The sequence below is a fragment of the Melozone crissalis genome, unplaced genomic scaffold (genome assembly GCF_028551555.1).
Source record: "Melozone crissalis strain CALT ecotype California unplaced genomic scaffold, PUWL_Pcris_2 ptg000027l_1, whole genome shotgun sequence".
Classification (NCBI taxonomy): Eukaryota; Metazoa; Chordata; class Aves; order Passeriformes; family Passerellidae; genus Melozone; species Melozone crissalis.
The window spans coordinates 70961209-70974490 of NW_026535805.1; the positions used below are offsets into that span (position 1 = coordinate 70961209).

Below are 13282 nucleotides of genomic sequence, written 5' to 3' on the forward strand. Positions count from 1 at the left end.
TGCAGTTTACACCCACTTTTAGTAAATAATGACCCCACAAAGTAGAAAAAGTTCATTGGTCAATGGCATATGAGTAAAAAATTACATCCTGAGCATTTTACAGACCATCAAAAATCTGATGTACCTATCATTAAAGGAAGAGATCAAATAATGCAATAAAAATAACTTGAAAATAATGCCTCATACTGAGACTTCCAATCACATTATGTTATATAACTCTTCTTAACTTTTGTCCAAAAAAACCTTCTTAGATCTTTTGCACAAATAAAGAGATGGGAAATAGGGCATGTTTGCCACCACATTTAGGAATTTCCAGACCCACTGGTGAGTTCTGAATATAATTATTTAATGTAATTATAATATTTAATAATGTAGGGGTTTTTTTCTGTAGCTGTAAAATATAAAACCAAATTATGAGTGTCTGTACCTGTAATATAAACCAGAATTTAATATATGCTAAAAACACCCCACTAGGCAGCAACCTTCTTATCCTGAATGTACCAGAGACTTCCAGTTACATTTCTGGGCAATTTAGAGGGCTCAGAGAAGACAGTTCCCCCCACTTATCCAACTCAACAAATGATTTACCATGATATGAGCATGCCTAGGAGAAACACAATGTCCTGCTGAGCTGTTGATCTTTCTTGGTTAAAATAAATTCCTGGTACACAACATTTAATTTTATATCAGTGACAAAGAATGATGAAACTCCAAGAACAACAATTGTAAAAATAAGTCATATTTCCTTTCTTTCCTCCCACCTTTTTTTCCCTTTCTGACTGATTCTGCACTACTGAGGTATGTGCAAATTAGACCCTTATGTCAGTGAGAGCTGGTCTAAACCCTTAAAATTCTCTTATGGTTCATTAACATTTACTCAGCTAAGAATGAATAAATCACTTATGCTGTGAGTGATTTTCAGAGTGCATGAGGTAGAGATTTTCAGTTACTCTCCACATGCCTATTACTTCCATTTACATGGATAATCTCTGATTATGCCAATTTGAATTATTTGCACTTTCTCTAGAAGACAAGGTTAAAAGGTAGTTTAGATATCAAGAGTTTCTTACCTAACTTCTAAATCAAAAGCCAAATCAAGCTTTGGAAATGTGTGTTGTTCCCAAATAGAGATTTCATTCACAATACAAATCCTTAGAATCTGAGCATCTTTTTTTCTTTTTTTTTAGTTCCATAGACATTTTGAATAGGAAGTTATATTTAATAAGATGACATAACATTAAGCTGTCAAAGAAACCTTACTTTAATTATAAAAAAATACATTCTAACTTTAAAATATGAGGCAAAGCAATTAGTTTTACTCTATTTGTAAGACAAAAAAATTTATTTTTTTGAAGAGTATACTGCAACTAAAATTATAACAAATGCCTGTGTTTAATCAAAACTTAATATGAAACACATTTATCATGCAATTTTTCTGCCACTAAGGGAAAAACAATGTTTGGAACTGCTACAATAGGGAAAACTGCCACCCACTGGGAGTAATAGAATCAATGCTGCGGAATAGTTCATGATTCACTGGCCTATAGAAAAATAAACCCTGCCTTTGGAGATGTTCTTTGCAAAGCTATCAAGCACATTTTGTTTATATAAAATATGAAAAGGAGTTGTAATTCTAAAGTTTCTTTTTCCTCACCTTTACAGAAAATGTATGTTAAATGGTTTGTATATATCACATATGTAGATATAATAGCAATGGAAAGTAGCATTACATTTCTAGCCAGAATATCTGAAAATCAAACAATCTACTGTCCTTTACTGATTTCTATCCTTGTGTGAGTTGGTGAATTTCTATACTTTGAATCGGTTAATGTGTTCCCCTTTTTCTTTTACATCAAACTTCATGAAAGTTTATTCAGTATTTCTTCATATTTAAAAATTAAGTGCAAGTACTGCCTCAGTTCTTTCAACATCATCAATCTGACTTCATCAATTACCTTCAATTCATTCCAATGCCTGCTTTCTTTTTTTTGAAATTTTCCATTAAATGAGAAGTCTTCCCTTACCCCATAAATGCCTGTAATATTATTCATAATTTTAGCCTTTATCAGCAAGTGCAATAATCACATGAAATGTAAAGCCAGCAAGATAGCCTAGCAAATCTAATTCTTTGGTTTAAAGTCATGTCTATTCCAAAAATTCTCAACTGCAGCTTTATCACACACAGCTGAGTTTGTGCCTAAAACCTAATGTCATCGTGTACCTGCCTGGCAGCTAACTAAGATTTTTGGAGACTGCTGTCCTTATTCTTTATTCAGCCTCTGTTCCTTGTTTAATCTTTTATCTTCTACTTCATTTCAACTATGTGTACCCAGAAGTCTGTCAGCTTTGTAAGGCCTGATTAGGCCTGGGGAGGCTTTGCAGGGTAACCCCAGGACCTAAAGTGACATGAATGCCATGTAGATAATTGAAATAATCTCTAGTGTCACTGATGGTGCTGTGGGATAGCAGATCTACCCTTTGAAAAAGATGTCTCTCTGCTCTAAAAGCTGTGTAGTGCCTGCCAGATGCTGCAGCTGTCCTCACACACCTCCAATGGCTCCTGGTGGCCATGCCCAGGCAGCCAAACCCCACACACTGCGTTATCTCCTCCTCACATTGCCAAACGAAGCTCATCTCAGTATGCAACCAAACCCCTGGATGCAGTCCTCCTCAGCTGCAGCCTGCCCAGCTGGGACTTCAGAACACCCATTAATTTGTTTCTGTTGTGATGATGAACTTCAATTATGACAGTTATAAAATTTTGCATTAATATTCTATTTTATTCCAGTTTCAACAATTTAAATAAATCTTCCACTCTTTGATAATATCTGGCAGATAGAATGGATTTAACCGTAATAGAATGGAACTCTAAGAACTGAACTGTAAGAGGAAAATGTTTTCACAATCCCTGGAAAAATTTTCCTGTAGTTTGCATTAATCATGAGGTGTCTATTTTTGTTTTGGATTATATTAAACAGATGGACTTTCTTCCATGCAGCCCCACAAAAAAATCCTTTAAGGAAATTGCCTGGGGCCTCATATACAGTTTAACTAGATGTAAGCATTTTTATTTAAGACACAAGCTACACTTCTCAAAATATTTCCTGCTTTTTGCAGCTAGTACCAGGATTATTTGCATCTCCCTCATGGTTAATTTTATGCTTGCAAACAGCAGAAGAAACCACGCAGAAGATCTTTCTTAAGAACAAAACAAAACCTATTTTAGTCTTAAAAGGAATACATATTAGGTAATTTTTATTCCTTATTTTCTGCTAATGTCTTTAATATTCCCCATTTCTTCAGTGCCTTGTAGGACAAGATACCCTGTTATGGAAAGTAGGAAGTTCTAGGCTACAGGAAACATATCTATAATCATAAAATTTTATCTCTTCTCTGGAAGATGTGAAATTATAGAGTATTTCCAAAAGCTATTTTGTAAAGAGCAAACTGCTTTGCAGTCAATTCCCCGGGTAGATGTAGAGAACTTTAGTATACTTGCCTTTATTATCTTATTTTCTTCTGATAAAAAGATGGTTTTTCTAGCATATATGAGTTCTCTGATTTATGTTTCAGTCAAATGGTTCCTTCCACTCTGAAAAATTTGCAATGCTGAGATGACCCTAAAGGGTCTTACATAAATTACAGCAATAGAACAAGACACACAAAAGATATCTATCTATCCACATGTTCCCATGATCCCTCTAAACACCTGGAAAACTCAAATCTTCATGTATTACTGATCCTTATTTGAAAAAGCCTACTTGATGATACATGAGAGATTTACTGGAGACCTGCAAAAAATACAAGTCAACCCATAATTTGGATGAAAGAACAGCAATCAAAACACTTTTTAAAGGATTATAGCAAATCCTTGATAATCCTAATAGAATGAAAGAGACAAACCAAATTTGGATAATGTATAAAACTGGGAAAGAAATTCAATGAAGCAGAATCTGCTACTACTGAGTAGTTGCAACTGATGAAAGAAAAAATAAAAAGGCTACATACAAAGAAGCATTCCCACAGACATAATGACTATCCACCAGACCAGCACAGCAGCTTTAAATTAAGTTCAGGAAAGGAAAAAGCATTACCAAGATCTTTGCAGTTATAAGACCACAGTTTTCAAACACTTTTTTGGCAAATCAGTTATTAGCAATAAAACACACATGTTAAATGTGGAACAGAGTGACCTCTATTGCATTGCCAACACCACGGACCTTGGAAAACTATAATCTAAAAGCTGGAAATACTGATAGAAAATGAAAACTATATATATCTTGTCAGTGGCTGAAACTGGTGCTACTCTTGTTTCTCGTAAAGAACCCTCAAAAGAATACAAGCATCAGACTTGCAAAATCTTCATGGATCCAAAGACGGGCAGACAAAATTGAACTCCCAGCCCTGCAGGTGACACCATGATACCCTCCCTCTGCCTATAATGCTAGCACTAGCCTTAGAGATTGAGATAACCAACACCTCATCTGTCAGAAATCCTACAAACATCTAAATACTGACAAACTGACCCACATTTGACACTTAGTCACACTGATACTCAAACAGTTACAAGCCTTCAAAATTGTTTACAATTTCTCCACCACTTTAATTACAGGGAAACACTTATGAGGGTCACAGCACTTGAGCACTCCCACACAGTAAGACAGGGCAGGCTGAGCCCAGCCAAGCCTCCCTGAAGGGCACTGACTGCTGCTCTGCTCCTTACATCCACCACATAAGCAAAGAGTTGTCCTTACAGGTCACACTGATGCAGCTGGATAGAGTTTTCAGCCACATCTCTTCCCCATAGTAAGGAACCACTCAGCTAAATTAGCAGGGAGTAAGTTTAACAATAAATCATGCACTCTTCTTTTTCTCTCTTTTTTTTTTTCTTTTTTTAAATGGCGGATTCTGCGAAATTGGTCACAGAATGCAGCAGAAGAAAACAGTAAAACTGTGTTCCAAAAGGGATTGTAAAATTCCTACAGAATTGGTCTATTGCTGGCTATTAAGCAGGATGGGCCAGCCTGCATTTTTGGCTAAGAAAGTCCCAAAGCTCTGACAGAGAGAATCTGGCAGTAAATAACAGGTAAAAAAAAAAATTCTGTATGTTCCTATCCATTCCCAGAGAAAAAGTTCTGTGATAATTCCTTTAGTCCAAGTCTGTTTGGCAGCTGTTACCTGTTCAAGAAATAGCTAAGAAAAATTGGAACAAAGGCTGGGACAAAACCCTTCCAGAGCACAAAGAAAGAAAATCACACTTTGACTCACTCAGCAATCATAAAGGCTAAATTTAATTACTAAAACTAACTACTGAAGCAAAAATTAATTTGCACAATAAGAGGCAAAGGTTGCTTCTTAAAATGGTTTAATAATATTAGGAGAAACATTAGTTAAATCATGCAAATGGATTTAAATTCACTCTTATGGGTCATGGTGTTTTGTTTTGTTATGGATCAGAAGCCATACTCTCGTCTGAAAAAACTTTCCATAGCTTCAATTCGCAGTAATTTTAGTATGGAAGGATTAAAAAACCAAAACACTTCCTGTGCCACATTTCCCCAAATTTTCTAGCACTATATTTACTTGAGTGTCTGAGACTTGAGTATCAGTTTCTCAATTTCACATTTAAAGCTGTTTGTGGACCAAAATAATGCAGTGCTATTGATCAAGAAGGTCACACAGAAGAAACACAACAAGTAACTAATTACTCTGACAGCCCAACTACCACTTGAACATAAAAGTAACAAAGCAGTCCTGCTACAAGTTGTTTGTTTTTCTCTTGTGTATTTTCTGCAGGGATTCAATTAAAATAACTGTAATTAATCCAAATATCTAAACTGTCTAAGACAAAACAAAAATGATCCCTTCTATTTGAGACATGTCTTTAATGATGAGTTAAATGCAGATATCAATTTCACTTTAGAAAAAAATCATATCGAAGAAATAGACTAAGTATAGACTTATATTTGACTATATGAGTTGAGATGAAAACCATTCTGGGTAATTCTCAGAATGCAGCCTGCAGATTGGATGCCAGATACAGCACATAGAGCTAGATACAGCTAGAGTGCTTTGGATCACCATCCTGACCACAGCTCTCAAGGAGGCTGTAACTCAGACCTTCTGAGGACTCAGGTACAACAATTTTTTTCTCTGGCTTCTCCCATGTTGAAGAAGAAGGATGACTGGTTGGAAAACTGTCTACCCTGTTACTACTCTGTTGAAGCTGGATCAGAGGAATGAAAGTCAAACATCCTTTTGGTAAACCTCTTTCTATTTGTGGTTAAGTAACTTACTATAAACATGTTGCAAAGCATAGAAAAGAACAGCAATGAGCAAATGAAATCAACTGAAATAATAAATATTTATGTCTGCTACATTCTGAGTGTCTTCCTCATTCATACTCTACTCTCTATGTCTGGTTTCTAAGTATAGCAATTAGCTGGGGGAAGTTTCTGCTTGGTCTTCAGAGTCGCTGGAAAGTCCAGCAGATATTTATCTAAGTCATAAAATGTTAACAAGAAAATTGCATGGCAAGAATAAAAGGAAATGTTGTTCTTTTTAAAGAATAATCAGCACATGGGAAACAAGGATTACTTGAAGTATAAACCAGGCACTAACAGGTCAGATGCCAGTCCAATACACAACACATACCAGTCCAAACATTCTCTTCAAGCCTTTTCTCTTCAGAAAAGCCTTTCTTAGCTGAATGAAATTAGCACATGCATTCAGGAATGCTCTAAATATTACTACTGACATCAGGTGGACCCAAAAGAATGCAAATGAGTCCTTTAAATATCACCTCAAAGGAAGTGAATGTTGAGCACTTCAGGTATGCTTATTTTATTCCATTGTACTATTTAACTTCCAAGATCTTTACTAGCTATTTTCAGCAAGTTGAAACAACCAGTTACAGGTACACACACACACACACACACATTTTATTGCTTTAATTCTTTAATTTAAGCCAAATCAACAACCCCACTTTTAGCTGATACTTCAGAATAAAGAAATTTCTGATAAAGAACACAGTATCAACTCACAGTTGTGTGGATTTGTCCATTCAACTTTTCAAAAATCTACATTTGATCAAGTTCAGTAATTTTTTAGAATGTCTTTTTCTCAGTCCAAGAAATAGTACATTAAGTAATATACTTGAAATGTATCAGTACATCATTTACTCAAAGCAACAAAAACAATTCACCAGGAATGGTTTTGAACGACAATCTGTTGTAGTAAACTGATGTTTTCCCACTTAAAACATATTTTCATATTACATATCTATAATGTTAAAATGCAAAACTCCCCAATTTCTATAGAAAAACCCACTGCAACACTAATACCAAGAAAATTTAGTTTCTGGTACTGAGAAAAAAGGTAGTGATGTTTCTAAGCACACACATATCACAGTCTCTGCAAGTTCCTAACTGCACAAGCACTTAAATAGGTAAACATTTATTCATATTTTCGGGGAATATTACCATGAGACAGTATATTGCAATGAATATATCCATAATACCAAATTCTTTTCACTCTTAGTTTCAACCCAGATCCCTAGACTCCCTCAAAGCCAAGCTGAAAACATGACAGCTAAAGGCTCGACCTAGACATCATCATTCCCTCAGGGGGAAAAAACACAGGTGGAACAAAATGTGTCTTACTCTAGACAGAATAAGCTTATGCTAAAGCACTTCATCTGGCAATGAATGCTCACTTTCTAGTACAGATAACTATTGAGCCTAAAGTCTCTACCTGAAAATTTCTAAAAATACCCCAAATTATTTCAAGGCATAGAAGAAATCGGACTCTTCAGAAGGGCCTGTGGGTTTGTGTAGAAACAGGTCTAGCTCATTGGAATCACTCATGGAATACAAATAAATCATCACTACCACTAACTTTGTGCTTAGAAGTCAGTCACTGCACTCTATAACAAAGCTGAACCTTCGAGTGCTCACTGCAGGACAATTCTTTCAGAATCACACTGGTTTAACACTCTTTTTCAGTTTATAAAACATTAACAAATTAAGATATATTTTAACAAAAGGATAAGCACTTTTTTATTAGAACACAGCTCATCAAGTCAGTAGAAATATTTTAGTTATAACACGTTTGCTAGAGGTATTTCTATTTCTATGTTCATAAAACACCAGCAGTAGGGGAGGAATGCGGGTGTCTAACCTCTATCAGCATATAAACTAGTAAAAAAAGTGCCAGGGTAGCCATGAAAAGGACTATAGCATACAAGCAGAAAACGGGGTACTTTGAGTACCATTTACAGCTACTCATAGCATATGCCATTCATGTCCACAATGGGTTTACAACTAGAGCTCCTTTCATATTTCCTTACAACTTTAAAGAATTTCCCTTTGTTAACACTGCATTTATAAAACAGTCCTAGATGCTAGCAGGGATGCCACTCTTCTCTACATGATTTTCCCAAATTTTCAAGTTTAAAATGGCATTAGCTGAACAAAATATAATAAAAAATAGTTTCCCAAGTCTCTGTAGACAAAAAAAAGGATAAAAAAGATATTATAACTATAGCAAATTAACATATTAATGTAAGTGTACTGTGGGAGGAAATAAATTTAAAAATTAGAAATCATGACAAACAGGCAGAAAGTGTGAATTAGTTGGGACAGAACTTTACAGAACTTTAGCTTTACAACTTAGAAAAGCAGGCTTTATTTTCCAAGCTGCAATAGGTTAGTGGGTCCAAGTTTATTACAGCATTTATTGTGGCCCCAGTCCACACTGAATTCAATGGGAATCTTTCCATTGATTTAATACACTGTGGATTAGCAGCTATGCTGTCATGTCGTGTATCATCTTTGTCAACTGGGAAAAATAAAGTAACTCAGATTAGCCTGCCTGAAGTTCTAGAAGTTTTAATTACCTGTTTCATTACAGCACTATTCTCATATTCATATTCTTAACAGCAATTAACTCTTCTGTAATTATTGTGTGGAATGAATTTAGTTAAAATAACTTGTTAGTCAGAATGAAGATAACCTAGGTTGGAAATAAAGTCTGCTCAAAATACATACAGCTACCTAGAAGCTATATTTGACAGAAAAACCTGCATTCAGTCTAAAACACATGTTTGGACTTGCAGCACTGTGTAATTAACAAATGATTTCTGGGAGTATTGTGCAGTCAAAGCTGCCATCTCCCCCTTTCTCAAGTGAGAACAAAACTCACTTGAGAAAGTAGCTCAAGCACTCAGAAAGTCATCAGCAAGACTATGTCTACCTCTACAATTTAGATATTAGAAGAAGGAATAAAGAAACAATACCAAAAAGTAGATTCAACTAACCAAACCTACTTGTAAAGAAATAATGATGCATGGCACATGCCTACAAAAATCATCACTTTCAGCTGATTATGAATAAAAAAGTCATCCCACCTAAATAAAAAATTATTTTTTTATTTACAAGTAAAACTCAGAATTTTCAAAAAGACATAGGTATTCTTTTGAGACCCACAAAATTTGCAGAGAAAATGCTAGTATTTATATCTCTCATGACTTTAACACTAACAACCTTTGAAAAGCAGGCCACCAGAGCTCAGGTCCTACTATCAAGGCATCTCAGACCAGTAGAAAAGCATGAATATCAGATCAGAAAGGAAAAAAAAATTGATAGACTCACACCAACTACTTTGTTGAGTATCTTGATCACTTTTCTCTTGAAAACTGACAGGAAATAATTTCTTTATAGACTATTTTAAAGCAGGGCCAAATTTAAGGTGATATAAAATCTGAAGGAGTATATAGTGCTCTGTGGAGTATTTCCACAAACAATTCACACAATACATGAACTTTTGAGCACTGGAAATACAACAGGATCCTTATGCTTTAATGTATGAAGAGATTAAAAGCAGAAATTTAATAACCAGACTAGATGGATAAAAAATAATGTAACACTTTCAGAAAAGATTTTTTTCACAAGGCCTACTGTGCAGATATACAATAGAGGTTTTAAGTTTGCTTTTATCCTAAGTACTTCATAACTCAGTATGTAAATGGAAATACAACACACAAATGTTGAGTAAATGGCATCTTAGTACCTAAAACTGGTACAAATCAACATAACATCAACATCAGGAGCATCAAGAAAAACATTGTGTGACATGGAGAGGAAAATATTATTAACAAAAAAATAACCCCCAAACTTTGTCTGCATACTACTATCTTACTAGGTAAGGATTTTTCTTTCCTTTTTTCCTGTTTCTATCAATCTCAGCACAGCTATTAAATGCAGTAGAATTACATTAACTTTATATTTGCTTTCCAAACACACAGGATATCTGGCTATACCAGTTTGTTTTCAGGATTTCTGCATTATGAAGACAATACAACTTCTGTTGTACTTTGTAGCATATCTTGAACATGTTTCAAAAAGAATTTTGCTACCATTGCCTAGCATAAAACACACTTTTTTTTCAGAGAATGCAATGATCTGGCATTCCTGATGCAGTATAATAGACAAACCAGGGTTATAGGTATAACAATGGGAGTCAGGTCAGAGGCTGAAGTCACGCTGTGCTGCTATCGCTGGCACAAAGGAGGCCACATCTGACGTCCTGCGATGTGACCTAAATATTGAGACAAAACTCCACCATTTTAAGTGTTTGCAGATGTATTTCTGAAAAATATGAGTTCTGGAGAGTAAACATGAGCAGTTGCAAATGCTCAGACATATTACTTGTGGCAGGAGAGCATATGCTGGGCCTAGGAGAGTGCTATAAATGTCCTGCCAGCTTTACCCACAAGCACTCACTTCAGGGCTCCCATCTGCATAATTGCAAACACAAGGAGCATCCACAGAAACCCAATTCTGAAAAACCTTACCTATGTTAAAAATCACAGTCAGGCTGGAATTAGGCTCAAATAAATCTTGACTTATTCTATAGACATTTGGTCCCTAAAAACAAGGCATTTATCAAAACAGCCTGTCATCAGTAAGATAGATGACTAGCCATTGAACTACTTAAGTGACAGCATGGCCTGGTTTTGTCAACAGGAAAATAAGCTTGATTACTACCTTTACCAAATCTTAAATTATTCTGTCCATACTGTCACATCTTATTCTACAGAGTGGGTAGAACTGAGACAGTCTGGTTAACTGAAGTTCCAAATAGTATTACTGAGGGAAATCAAGCACATCTCTTGAAATTATTTATTTATCTCTACAACCTATTTTTTCTGTTTGTAACTTTGGGGATTAATAAGAGTAATAATACACCACAAAGTATTCTGTCCAAAAAATAACCACGCATCTCAAAGAAGGCCGGAGGCAATGGGAGTTCAGTTCACCTATGCTCTCCATTCTAGGCAGTTGCTCCTTGGATGTCTCAACATGTATCCATTTCACAACCGTATTATTTTTATTTGCTAAAGCAAGAGTGATCATAAGATGTCTATTTTTTAAATCATCAACTTAACAAATTAAGCCATGTCTAACACTAATATAGCTGAATGAAAGAAATAAAGACTGTCTGCATGTCTGTTTGTGTGGGTGGGGTATCCACACAATCTGCTGAGCTGTCCCAGGGCCACAGCTGCATGTGGCTGGTTAATGATACAAAGACATCCAGCTCTAACTGTATCATCCAAGGCTTGTCTTGTGCTTAGGCAGCTTATTTGGCTGTGCCAGGGATGGCACAGCACAGTTCAATCCCTCTCTTCCACACTAGTGCCCTAACTATAAGGGTGTCCCACCAGGGTCGTTTACACTGAATTCCACAGAAGGGGAGCCTAGAGGAGGCACTTACACATTATGTTTTAAATACACATTGGGGGAACAGCAGAAACAACACAAGCAGTAAGTTGCACAAGATATCACTTACAGTGCCCAAAATCCAGCTCACTTTCCAACAGGTGAAAGCCATTTACCCTCTACTTGAATAGAGGAGCCCATATATGTCACAGCTGAGGATAGCTTTCATTTTCCACAACCCAAACACACGCTTTCACCTCAACATTTCTGCAATGAACTGCAGAAATGCTGCTTTTTGCTCCTCCTCCAGGCTCTAGATAGATGGGAGTGCAGTCTTGGTCATGCAGGATGGTGCTACATCAGCAGTAGAGGCAGATGGGCAGGGATGATTCAGTGTCTTACATTCCCTAATGGTGACCTTGAGGCAATCTCATGGTCAGCATGTAGCCTTACTACTCTTCAGAACCTCCACTGATTATAAATGAAGGATAAAATCCAATTCAGCTTTCTCTATTAGGATTGTTTAAAATTTTTTAGGTGTTAATGTTTTGGAAGTCTCCCTCTATAGTGTTTTGCGGTGATTTAAAAAGACTTCTTAGTGCTTTTAATGTCTTAAATCTACCACTTCATTTCCCTTTAAAGCAAAATTATGGGACTTCAGTGATGGGTTTACATTACTGTTTAAAATGTTATATTGTGAATGTTATATTATATATGTAATTTATGTTAACTTTAAACCAAATTGTATTTCAGTAGTAGATACAGTTCATACTTAACAAATGCCATCACACTAGAAAGACAGTTGTTAAAGTATTAAATATTTAGTTTTCTTTAGGTCAGAAATGCCCTTTCTCTTCCATTTCTTAGATTAATTTTTTAAAAATCAAAATGACCAACTAACATTTCTTTTTTAAAAATGAAAAGAGGCAAACCAAGGCAAAGGACAATAAAGGAATTCACTTTTATCTCAACAGATTCGTTAAGGTGTACCAACTTACAATAAACCAAAATCCCTTCATTTGTATTTTATTATATTTAATTAACATTCAGTCTTTCTTACATATGGAGACACCACAGACTGTAAAAGGTTAAAACACCTCACAGTTATTTGGGGCAGAAAAAGAGGAAAAAATAAAGCCAAGGGAGGAATTATGTGTGTTCTTCACTTAAGCCAGACAAGTGGGAAGAAAGTCTCTTGGGCATGATTTCTCAGTGTTTTGCAGTGTACTCAAAGTGTTTGAGAAGGTTTTGGTGAATATATAAAAAATTCAAATTAAAAACCTTCAGAATTTTTTCAGCTAGAATAGTTCTTTCCAACTCCTCTTTATCAAAACTTTGTATCACATTTCAGATCCTGTAACTCAGACTACCTCCCATTACATTCAGTGCCACAAAATTTCAGACTGTGTGAAGCTGTATCCCTTTATCTTACTATTTGAAATGTAATTCAGAAGGCAATTCATCTGTAAGGCAGTGCTCCACCAGCTGAGCTCTGTTTACTGCTCTTGGCCTGCAGAAGAATTGCTGATGGTTTGCTGACAGCTGGCTGTCTCTCAGCACTC

At 35.7% G+C, this 13282-nt stretch overlaps 1 protein-coding gene across 2 annotated transcripts in view; it reads right to left on the reverse strand.

Annotated features, from left to right (window-relative positions):
- The window catches only part of COL21A1 (collagen type XXI alpha 1 chain), a 65693-nt gene that overhangs the window by 19990 nt on the left and 32421 nt on the right, over window positions 1–13282 (reverse strand). The window lies entirely within an intron of this gene.